This window comes from Xenopus laevis, chromosome 4S, assembly GCF_017654675.1.
Source record: "Xenopus laevis strain J_2021 chromosome 4S, Xenopus_laevis_v10.1, whole genome shotgun sequence".
Taxonomy (NCBI): Eukaryota; Metazoa; Chordata; class Amphibia; order Anura; family Pipidae; genus Xenopus; species Xenopus laevis.
Genome location: NC_054378.1, coordinates 24,829,381 through 24,842,822, shown reverse-complemented (window position 1 = coordinate 24,842,822; position 13,442 = coordinate 24,829,381).

Below are 13,442 nucleotides of genomic sequence, written 5' to 3'. Positions count from 1 at the left end.
TATAGCAAAAACAATTGGTTCCAAGGTGCAAATGAGACATTTCTTATAATTTATGTACAAATTAAATGTCCAAATCATCTGCAGCTCTTCTGGTCTTAACGATTTTCAACCTTGTTTCATGAGTAGGAAGCTCAATCTTTTGCTACAGTGATTAATGTTTTGCATATACTGGATTTGCATTAGCATTATTATCATTTTAATAATCTGTACTACCATTGTTTGTTTCCATCTGACTATTTGTAGACAAGCAGGAAAATGGATCACAGCCAAATTGTTCTAGCAAAAATGTTAATGTCCGTCACAAACACAATTTGAAAATAATCCAACTGTACAAAGAAACACAGGAATACAGGAATAGCCAGCCTATGGTTCTCTTACTATATCTGAGTAGTAATCCCAGGAATCAAAGTTCAAAGTGCAAAGTTTTAAATAAAAAACATTGTTATGATTATTACTATTATTAACATGTATTTAGTGAGCACCAAGACATTCAGCAGTGCTGTAAAATGGGTTTATACGAAAACATACAAAATTACATACATAATGACTAGTAACTGATACAAACATGAATGTGAATGGCATCAGTGTATGAGACTCGCTTATTATGTCCATTTGCTATATGCAAGATGGCAGCCCACACTGCCTACACCCCCTTCATGTTCCAAGTGACTTGGTTTTGAGGGGGGCTATTTTAAAATAAAAAAAGACGATTGTATCTCAGAACTGGAGAACATGTTCTATTAGCCTGCACTAGAGTAAAAAAAGGGAGGGGTGACAGGTGGTTGCCCTTTCAGAGTGGTTGCAAAGTGTGCTTTGAAACCCGATGGAAATAGTGTCCCAAAAATATTCGAACTATACTCACATTTTGCAATAATTATATTAGGACCCTATGGCCACTTCCCATGTCTCTTGCATGTGAAAAGAGTTTGAAGCATGGCGAAAAATGAGGGTGTGGTCAGCACCAGTAAAAATATTAATACTTAATTGTGAAAAGATCGATTATCGTTTAATTTTGGTTTCAGAACAGTTTTAGAATGGGCTGCTGCTTTATAGTACTGGGGTTGTTCTGTCCACATTATACATTACCCTGAGGCAGTGTGTAAATTGACATCCATATAAACCTCCCCACGCTCCAATAAAGAGGCTGAGAGTGAAGTCTGTAGATTTTACTGGAACATTAGGAAGAGGTAAACTGTAACAAATAACAGAAAATGCAATGAGGACATGAATGATTTGCAATGAACAAATATCAAACAACTCAGATGGCATGCAATAACTACCATGATGAATGAGTTACATAGGTACATGGATTAATTAACTGTAATATGACATATAAATGCTGGCATAAATCATAATGTGACACTGAAAATGGTCTTGCATAAATACAGCAAGCAACCGGCTTATGTTAGAGACAAAACAGTGTTCATAGATTTGATTCCAGCAGAGGTGCTCTACTTGTCTACATGGGTTTCCACTGGTCACTCCTATTTTCTCTAACACACCAAAAATTTAGAAGGTGACTACTAGTAAAATGTCTGTCTAGAGTTTAAATGATAGATATTTTAGATTGTAAAGTCTTGAGCAATTTCAAATTAATTAGCAAGGTTAAGTTACACTTGTGTTCTTTTTCCCTTTCAACAAAAGATGAAGTTAGCAAACTTCTGGTCTGCTATAACCCTACAACCTGCTCCCATGATCTTCATGTCTTCACTTACTCACTCACTCATATGTATTAGCATAATGAAAACATCTGAATAAAAAAAACGTGTGATATTTATTTCCAGCATTAGTAAACATGTCCACCTTGTGACTTGATAATTAAATGGGCATAATAAGGGTTTTACAAAAATATTACAACCCGCTCCCTTTTTTCTATTTGTTGGGGGGAGCTTTGCCTTGGCAGTATCCTCTATTTATGAGAACACGTTTTAGTGTATTTATTTCCCTGACACTATTTCAGCTTAGATACTGACCATCTTATGACTTTAGGGCTTTAGGGGTGACGTGTCTAAAATATTAGGACTCAATATATTTTTTGGTTGTCACCCCACCCTATGAAAAATATTTCACAATTTTGTTACCAATTCATCTAGCCAGGCAGTAAACAATGAAGCTGAAGAATTTGGAGCTGAATAGAAGTGACCTTGCTTCTACCAAAATACAGTGTTGGACTGGGACACCAGGGGCCAACCCAAAAACCTTAGACCAGGGGCTTACTCTCAGTGCTATTATTCTTCCTCTCCTGACTCAACTTCTTTTCTTCTTGTCTCTTTTTTTTACATACTATAATCAATTATTCCATTTATTTAGCCTCTTTGTTCTCATAAAAATAGGGAATGGCCATGAAATAAGCCAAATATTAAACAGCATGAGGGCTGACACTTGGGGCCCCTCAGGAGTTTTCCTGGTATCCCGGTGGGGCCTGTCCAACACTGCATGATAGCAATTACTACATACATCTAGTGCATTATAGCATACCCAAAATATACTTCCTATAAAGCAAAAAACATAGCCTTTTGAATAGAAATTAATCACATTAAAGTTAAACTTGCCAGTCACTTCCACCACCCACCACTTTGTTTTTGCACTGAAACAGAGATTGTTGTCCCAACACTTAGAGTTTCTGAAGTGCCAATAAGATCAAACTTGGTGTAAATGGAAAAACACCAAGACCGATACATTTTAAAAAAATTTGGTTGCACGTCAGTTTAATATGCAGATTGCATTTTGGAAAGCCTGTAATTAATGCTTGTATAGCATGCACTACTTTTTTCTGTGTAAGCAAATAATCATCTACCTAAGTTTAGGAGTAACATTCTGGACTTTACATCTCTGTTTAATAAATAGAATATATCAGGAAGGGAGAAAAAAAGACTTGAGTCTTGAAGTAATGTATCTCATATTTATTATTTTTTCTAAATCTCCACTAACTTCTCAATGCCTTTTAAGTAGTTTTAGATCTACATTTTTTTAAATGATTTGCCTTGTGATTTATTGAGCAGGGTGGGGTCTTATTTTTTGTTTCTTAGCTTCTATGAACTTGATAATAAATCTGACTCTTGTATCTCACCTGCAGTCGATATTTCTTTCAAATTGCAAACTGTCGCTAAATTGAAACAAATGTTTTGGTGTTTGGTTCTGGATAGGAAGGTCTGAATGTGTAGGTCAACAGTCTAGACTTATGGCCTTACCTGAGACACCCTTTGAAATTTCCTTGCTTAACTTGCGTTACTTTCAAGTCGTAAATTCCAATTTTAATAAAACCAGTGTCAAGAGGCAGGTATGAACAAACTTATTAAAAATAGTCTTTTTCACCTAGTGGACAGTTTTCCTGAATTACAGATGTTTTCACTTGTTAGGTGCAGAACTCAAGATCATCTGACTCAAAATTCAGCTTTTGTTTGAAGCTTGCATTACAATTTTTCCTGAATGTTAAGACTTTCCTTTCTGGATTCATCCTTAAAAGTAAATAATATATACAATAATTTACAACTTATAATTTACTAAATATTATTTACTAGCAATAATTTACTACTTAAAGCTGAAACTGTAAGGCTAATGTCAGACCAAGCATTTTCTCTGCTTATATATGCTTCCCCACGTCTCTTAGCAGTGAAAGGAATGGCATCCAACTGGCATCGATTATGTTTGTAAGCATTTTCAGCACATCAGATTGCATCAGAAAGTATTTTCTTTTTGTCCATTTTCACACTTTCACACTAACATTAGGCTGTTCCATTTGAAACCATATAAACAATCATGAATAAATATTCCAAGAAGAATTACAAAATATACCTTATAACTACAAATTGTACACCATGCTGTTCAGTCAAAAGACAGAACATTTATTATAGTATTAAGTAAGTGTCATTTAACTTGACCAGAGCAATTAAAGTGAAGTTAAATGGAGATAAATATGGTGGTATTTGTTCTTATTGTGCTTCTTGTGGCATCTAAGATGCACAGTGATCACATACGCAAAGAAATCTGTCCAGTTTTTTATAGTCAGTGATGCTTAGAGTAACAATGATTATCCACTATAGATATTTGAATCATTCTAAAGTGTAATTACCATATATTAGGCATTTTGATGTCAGAAAAATAAGAAACGCATTGCTCTGATGGGTCAAGGCTTTCAATGTCCATCTGCTTTGATTACATAAGATGGAAGTGGGTAGTTCAACAGAGAGACTTTGAAGAGTTAGCATTTGACTCCAACCACATTGACCTCTATCATGTCACGATCTGCAGCTGTTGAGCAACTGTCCACAGCCAATCACTGAAGATAGTTATATATTTAAAGTAAGCTCAACTGGTTCTAAAAAACCCCACATTGTGAGTTTTAAAAAACCTGGATGGTCCAAATGTAATTCTTTAGAGAGTCTCCAAAATGTTTTGCTTTAGAGAAACTGAATATTAGTGAGATGAGCTATGCATTTATGCAACGCCCAGTTCTGACTAAGTCATAATTTAATTTGCTTTCATCTTGGTTTTGTAACTACTAGGCTACAAAGGTAGCTGATATTGTTCTGCAAAATAAACCCTTTGTTGCCTAGTAGTTACAAAACTAGGATGAAAGCAAATTAAATGATGCTTTAGTCAGAACTGGGCCCTTAAAACTACTCACTCTTACAGCAGCCACTGGGTCTGCTCTTCCTGTAGTTACTGAACTGCTCTTCTATTTTATCAAATGATACACCATATTTACAAGAAAATGTTCATTGAAAACAAGGATTTTTTTTTTTTCCATGATGATTGACCATCGTGCCTTCCTCTGGATTAACTAGAAGTTAGGCAGGTTAAAATAGAGTTAAAGGGTTGCACTTCAACCTAACTTACTATATTCTTAGTAATCCATCGGTGCCACCTTCAAAAGTGAAGCACACAAATGTTTCTGTTTTCTAAAACTTGATAATGTATCCAATGTTATAATTAATAACATTACGGGGCAGATTTATCAAGGGTCGAATTGAAATTTTGAATTTGAAATTTGAATTTTTGAGTTTTTTTATGGTCAAAACTGTTCTACCAAACAAAGTACAAATGGCCAAAGTACAAATAGCCAAGTCCAGCTGACTAGATATTATAGAGCAAATGTTTATGTAGCCTTGTCAAACTCTATGTACACCATATATACAATATCTGCTGCCTGCAGCTTCACTGTACAGCTTCATACTTACTATATATTTAAAAGCAAGTAAACGTTGACGTGATCAATGGATCATAAAACTATGCTGATTACTACTTGTTCCATTGTAAGACACTGACAATTTACTCAAAATAATCTTTCTCTACTACTAGTCTTTTTACACCATATCCTATACAGAAAATATAAAACACATTTGCTTTTTCTCCACACTCCCCAGCCACTTTTGTTTACTGTTGATGTACTAAAAAAATGCACAGGGGTGGCCTTTGAAAGCAAAGCATTCAACTGCTTAATTTCAACCCAAAATAATCAATCTTTAGTTTTTAGTACATTAGACCCTCATTTGTTTGGACCACATTCACACTAGAAGTTTGATTTATTCATTTTGAGCAATTTTCTCTGACTATCCTGGTCATAATACAATCCACTTATTCTAGGAGTGTTGATTGGGTTCTGTTACATTGTGCAGCCCCCCCCCCAAAAAATTTTTTTTTTTTCAGAGGGGCCCAGTGTGCATCTACCTTGCCCTCCCTCCACCTGCCTGCCCACTCACCCACTTGTGCTCCGGATCCACGTGCGCTAAGTAGGCTAGATTGCAGCTGGGGAGGGGGTTTTATTCAGCAATAGAGGAAGCAGATCCCATGGTCTGCCCCCCCCAATGACTGTGGGGTCTGCTTCCTCTATAGTTATGCCATGTGTATGCAGGAGTTAAAACATGCTTGTGGAGCAGTCAGAATGACTGACATTCCAATTAATTTCTATAAAGTCATAAAAAAATGGTATGAACCTCAGATACCTGTTTACCTAGAAAGATATTTGCATTGAAAGAATTTTAATTCTTTAAGGTTTATTCCTTTTGAAAACTGGATTCCTATCAGTTGTATGAGAATTAAATATAACTATTTCGGTCACATCCAAAGTCAATTCTATTCAATTATAATGCTTCAAAATCCACATAGAGGCTGTTGAATCATGGTGTAGTAGTAATAAGGTCCAAAGGGACAGATATTCAGCAATATAATATTGAACTGTATTCTTTTTTCTTTCATCTTATTTTTGTGCAGTGTGGTTTCCATTTTTAATGGAAATGCAATACAGAAAAATTAGCCTTTGTTATATTTAATGATTAATAAAAGTCAGTAGTCACTGATATTTATCCATTTAACCTGCAAATGAATTGCCATTTTGAGATTATAATGACTATTCTTGCTATGAGAGCTGCACAATTTATGCCTGTAGGCCAGATGTGACCCTCCAAATGATTAATATTGGCCACAGCGTTTATATAATCCAGCAGTAAACATGTAATTAGACCATAACATGCAAAAAAAAAAATCAGAATTAGTTTAATGTCCTTGCCCATCTGGCATCTGCTCAGGCATGCAGATTTTGGGCAGAAAATGCTCAAATGCACATTTTTAGGTTAAAATCCAACTTTCATCACTGGTGACAGACGGTTGCCATTTACCTAAAAACCTAGCACTAACAAGTGTTTTTCTGCAGATGGAATGAATAGTTGAATGATATCTTTATCAAGTTATTTATCTAATTTAGTAGCTGTGTTTCAGAGTTTTTTCAGTAACAAAAAGAGATTTTAAAAAATAGACTTTTAAAGGATATTCAGCTTTGCCTACTTGTTGACAGAAATCACATTTACATATCACCTGTTTGGAGCGATAATGGTGATTTATAGTGTGTGATTAGAAGATACTTGGATCCCACTTGATCAATGCCTTGTGATAGGCTCTAGATACATTGCTGGCTCTGTAAGACAAAAACGGACAATGATTAATGGGAATAAACAATTAAGGTCAGAAACATGAAGAATTTTTAAATTCAGAGTCATTGTCTTTACAGGGGTTGAGTGCACCAAAGAGAATTAATCATGAAGAGTGAAAGTTCCTGGCAGCCAAAAACTGTTGAAAATGTAGGTAACCCACCTAAACTCTCTTCTACACTTTGAGTGACATATCTGAACACTCTCCAATGAGTGAAAGAAGGAACAACGGCTGATATACCATCATTAAATGTGGAAAAAGTCTTGGCCAGACCAGAATTTCTTCTTAGATTAAAAACAAAAAACAATAAAATTCATTAAACTCCCACAACTTTTATGCAATGTAATTGGTAGTACATACTTTCTAAGACCAGAATGGATTGTAAGACTAACAGAGGGAAAGGAATTAACTAACATCCCAAGCTTTAACCAACTCCTCATAGTACAATACTTTAATGTAAGACCAGGAGTAAGAGATCTGGGAGATTTACCTAAATTATTATTTATTGAAATTATGATTATTATTATTATTATTATTATTATTATTATTATTATTATATGTTGTTATTATTAAAAATATAGAGCAGCCATCTTCTTTTCCAGGGATATCTTGATTTCCACTAACAGATCATTTCATAATGCCATTTAAGTCACAGGATATCCCATTAGATACATGCAGCAATATGAGCAATTAATGCAATTGCTGAAAACATATGATAATACAAAGTTATACCTGAAACACTTAAAATATACACAGAGTAAAAGGGTTCAAGAAAACCCTAGTATAGTACTGTCTGATATAATAAAACAAGACATCATCAACATCTAAAACAACCCAAGCAATATGTGTTGAAGGATATCCTGGTGTTTTTTATAAGGGAAGGGGAAGTGGTAAGTGCTCCCAGAATAAGCAAGAAGTAAGTGGTATGCAGTGGTGGACCAGTATTAATGTGCGGTCTGCAGAGTGCTAATCAACAGTAAACAGTATGCAAAAACTCTGTACCATAAACAAGAATTTAGATAACATTACCCGACATCAGTGAAGTATATGACTACATACCGTATACTTTATTGCTACATATACTTATTTTTTAGATTAAGGGCTTTTCAGGGAGCAGTCTCAGTATATATGTTTATTACTCAAAACAATACAAACAAATAATAATAATAACATATCAATATTATAATATTATGTACCCTCTACCATTAATAATTTACTGTATAATCATAGGCTAATATGTGTAGTAACAGCCCTTCTGTCACTGTGTACACTTGCAGATTCCGCCTTGAAAATATACAAAGGCGCATTCTCTGGCTGAAATCTACATGTGCGTATTGGCATTTATGCCAGTCACTATGGGCTCCTGACTAGTTGACTTATAATATGCTTAGAATTGAATATGTTGACTTCTAATATGCTTATATTTTAAAGTAAGGGGTATGTTATTTCTTATAACATACATTTCAATATGCCATGTGGCACGAGTGACACCACTAAAGTTTGTATAGGCAATGAAATCCTTAAGCATTATTTACAATGGTTATTTATGGATTTGGTGTATTTTAATCTGATATTTAAACACTGAGATACAATAGTATGATTGGCATTCCTTGAAGTGTTGTCATTTTCTGTACTACTTTAGTTTAAATGTTATAAAACCTGCTTATTATAAATATAAGAAAACACACTATACCATTTTACTTCTATAAAAACAGATCCACACCATTGCCTCTGACACTGTGCTTTTAACTATCAGGGAAAATTTCAGCCATGGTGCTCTGAGATTTCATTTATAATTCAGCAATATATTTAAGAATCATAAAGGTATCTTGAGTCCTAATAAAACTGAAAAAGTTAATGTATGTAAAATAACTATTATGAAAAGCATTATCAATAATTGTTTAGATAATGTACATGCATAATGAATGAATTTGACTCCTGGGTATTCACTAACATCCTAGGCTGATTGAGTCAAAAGAACTTATGCATTTTAATGAAGGAAAAATTATCACACAGCGTACATGCAAGCTGACGACTGTATGTTAAATAGATTTTTCTTACAAGTAGGATGCAACCAGACGAAGGGGTGGTAAAGAATAGCCTTAAATATGATACTTAAATGGGCATTTGCCTATTGTCTCTTGATAAATACATGAAATGAGTCTGTAATTTTCTCTGCCAAATGTTAGTGTAAATACTGATTAGGGAAAACATTAATACTTTGCTGTAAATCATGGTTTAATTTAGCCACAAGATCCTTTTCTGTTAATGGTCAGTATTTCCAGCTGTCGAAATACAGGACATTCAGGCAGATAAAATACCACATTGTGGTTAATTATTTTGTCAACTTTTTAGATGCAATCAATGTTAAGGGAAATATTAGCTTATTCAGGGTCGGACTGGGCTGGCGGGACCTTGAGAAAAAACTTGGTGGGCCCCACCAGCCCAGATTAGAGATTTTCAGGCTGCTTCCTGTTGTAACCATCTGTAAAACGAAGTGAGCATGCGCACCTGCGCACATGCGTGGCAGGGGGGGTTGCGCACGCGATCCGCGGTGTGGCCGTGCACCAGGGGGGTCTGGAAGGTAGCCCTGGACAGTAGCCCCCAGTGGGCCCAGGCCCCCCAGTCCAACCCTGAGCTCATTCTTTGTGGTTGGAGGGAAGTTTAGCACCTAGCCCCCACCTCTTCAGATAACTTACTGCTTCTATTACAGCACAGTGCAAAAGACACTTAGCACTCATTTGTTAATATACATGCATAATTACACTAAAGCAGTATTGCATGGCAACCAGTTAAAAAATAGTTTTGATCTAACTCTAAAATGGTTTGCATCATGTGAAAAAGTCTGATTGACCTCTATAGGTTACCTAACTGCAAGAAATCTGTCAATAGTTTTGCCACAATTTTGCAAGTTTTAGAATTGTGAAAAATTCTCTGTATCAAGTCAATATGCATCTCCACATTTGAAAAACCTAATCGTGTACAAACCAAACACCAGTTTTTCCCAGGACTTGGTCTAGACAGGCCAATCAACCTGGATTGACTAAAGGAAAGCCTACAATTCAATGCCACGCACACATGGATCTGTACATGCCTAGCTCTATAAAAAGTCAGCAGGATGCTAAGGGCCTTCCTCAACAACTCTGGGGGATTATGGAAGACAACACTGGAAGCCAACTCAACTTCCAGATTGGAACTACCACCAGCTACCTCCTTAGCATGCATGACATCAAGCTGTATGACCAAATGATATTACTTACTATAGTAATAATTGAAGAGGCAAAGAAGCAGGAACAGGCAGTCTAGCTGCTTATTGTTTTTAGTGGCACTCTTATCCACCTGACATGGATCTACAGTGAGGACATTGGGATGTAATTCAGACTGGAGAATTATGGCCTATAGTAATACATGTATGGAAGATGGATCTAAATGAGTTTTAAAGTCATGGGCTTGCATAAAACCCAGAACAATAGCCCTCTTCAAGTTAAAAAAACATTGGTGCCAGGGCCCCCCACCAGTAAAAAAAACATTGGTGGCAGGGACCCCTACCAGTAAAAAAAACATTGGTGCCTCCTACACATTCAAAAACATTAGTGCCAGGACCTCCATAAAAGTAAAAATAAAACATTGGTGACTGGGCCCCCTACAAGTTTAAAAAAAACTACTGGTGCCAGTGCATTGATGGTAGGGCCAGGGGGGGTTCATTGCTGGGCAGAGGGTTAAAAAAAGAACATTGCTATTCAGTGGAACTTACCCTTTAAAGTTCCACTGCCAGCAGTCTTCTTCGTTCATCTCTGGCGATGGCTTCTTCATTCTTTTCCATCATGGCTTCTTTGTTCTTTTCCATTGTGGTCTATTCATTCTTTTCTGCCATGGCTTCTTTGTTCTTTCCTGGACCAGCTTCTTCTGCAGCAGAGCCGACTTCCCTATGAGAACCCGAAATCCCCCAGGCCCGGTAAGACCCCTGTGCCCCCTGATGATGGCCCTGGTAACAGCATAAACTAAAAAGCACAACCAATTATAGGACCAGTAACACTAAATTTTTTTTCCCCAAAATTCGTTAGTATAGAACGAAAAATAAACACCAAGGCAAATAAAACTTTTAAATTGCAAAGCCTTTATTAAGATATAACTTACCAAAACTCCACTTCCTGTCCTCTTCTAAAACGGCGAAAGGGCGACCATCCATGCAGCGGCGTTCAACTTCTCCTCCCTGGCTATTCTAGTGACAGTATGTGAAGAGGAGGCAGTGGTCCGCTCTGCAGCGCTTCCCCTATTCCCAGCAGTCGGACTTTGACTCCAGCCTTTGCTCCTCCGACGAGGAAGAAGAAGAGGAGGAGGGCAGCCTCTGCCTCTCCAGCGGCAAGTGCTGTCTGCAGAATGGTAGTAATAGTAAGCGGCAGGCGCACCGATCTGCTGAAGAATATCCACTTGTTCCCCGTGGATGTGCCCATCTGAGTGTGCCTGGGGCTGGCAGTCCCAGCTGCTGCAGAAGAAGCCGGCGATTTTAGACTCCGGTTGCTGCAGAATCCATGGATGAGGTGGGAGCGCTGAACCACTTGCTACCGGTCGATGCGCTACGATTGCGGGTAGAACTACAGTTCACAAGCAAAGTGAAGACGAACCAGCGCTACGTGGAGGAGCTGCGCACACTGAAGGCTTTCGATGCGGCTAAGTGCACTCTCCAAGTGCACAGTTCCTGCAAACCTTGGCTTTGCGTTCCGCACCGCCTTTGAGCCGGGAGTGCTACCGGCTCGTTTTTATTTTTACTAAATACACCGGCCACTGCTACCCGCAATCGTAGCGCATCGACGGGTAGCAAGTGGTTCAGCGCTCCCACCTCATCCATGGATTCTGCAGCAACCGGAGTCTAAAATCGCCGGCTTCTTCTGCAGCAGCTGGGACTGCCAGCCCCAGGCACACTCAGATGGGCACATCCACGGGGAACAAGTGGATATTCTTCAGCAGATCGGTGCGCCTGCCGCTTACTATTACTACCATTCTGCAGACAGCACTTGCCGCTGGAGAGGCAGAGGCTGCCCTCCTCCTCTTCTTCTTCCTCGTCGGAGGAGCAAAGGCTGGAGTCAAAGTCCGACTGCTGGGAATAGGGGAAGCGCTGCAGAGCGGACCACTGCCTCCTCTTCACATACTGTCACTAGAATAGCCAGGGAGGAGAAGTTGAACGCCGCTGCATGGATGGTCGCCCTTTCGCCGTTTTAGAAGAGGACAGGAAGTGGAGTTTTGGTAAGTTATCTCTTAATAAAGGCTTTGCAATTTAAAAGTTTTATTTGCCTTGGTGTTTATTTTTCGTTCTATACTAACGAATTTTGGGGAAAAAAAATTTAGTGTTACTGGTCCTTTAACTGTGTAACCTTGTGTACAGGAACATCTGCACAGCAAATGGGCTAGACCCCTCCAAGTTCAGGTTTCACAGAAGATCTAGGAGAATAATAGGGCTTAGATGCTGTAGGACTTCCAGATCTGCAAAGAGAGGCAGGTATTGTCCAATCTATTGGACATAGTGGTAGTAGACAAGGACCATAATACAGAGGGGGTGATAAGTGTATACAGCAACATCAAGAAGTATGAGAACTGGAAAAATACCAAGACCTGAAAGAGCAACTAGAGGGAAAGATATTGCAGAAACATTGCAGACATTGGAAAATTGTAATTATTTATATTTAAGGCAAAACAGTAGTGCTTGGCTGAGTAGAAAAAAATGGATGCCAGTATGCATTCAAAATATTGTTTTGCAGTACTTTCAGAGACCTTTAAGCACTGAAGGGTTTTTCATTTGACAAATACCTTTCACTTAATTCATTCTTATAGGAGGTCAGCGATTCCTCAACACAAAACATTCATAAACAATGAAGAGACAGCACAATTTGATAAATTGAAGGAGTATTAGGGCAGTTTTAGCAAAATTACTTTCCCCTGAAGACAGGACCAAAGGCACGAGGATATAAGGACAAACACTCAGATCTGATTAGAGAGAAAGAGGAGGAGGTAAGGGGGATAGTTGGTCAGGGTCTAGCAAGCAGACAGTGAAGAATGGCATCAAAAGCAGAAATTAATGATTAAGGGGGAGATTTTTATTTTTGTGATCGTATAGACTTGTGTGAGGAAGGCCTCCCAGGTTCCTGCAATCTTTCATTGTCAGGAGACGCCAAAAGATTGATTCAATTAAGATTAGCAGCTCTAAGGATGTGACAAAGGGTTCGTTTAGATTAGAATTGTCTTCTTGGGAATCTTTTAGTGCTGGTGACCCTTCTGCAGTCGTCAATCTCAACAATGAGATTAGAAGACAACATTGTGTATGCTATTAGACTCTGCAGGTGCAATCCCAATAAGGAATGTGATGGCCCATATTTATCTATTTCAGATTGTAAGCACTTCTCTCCAATGACATTGCCAAATTATTACATACATATCAACTACCTTTCCACTTTCATTATAGTAAGTAAGTAAGTAAGTTAGGTTGAAAAAAGACACACGTCCATCAAGTTCAACCTTTT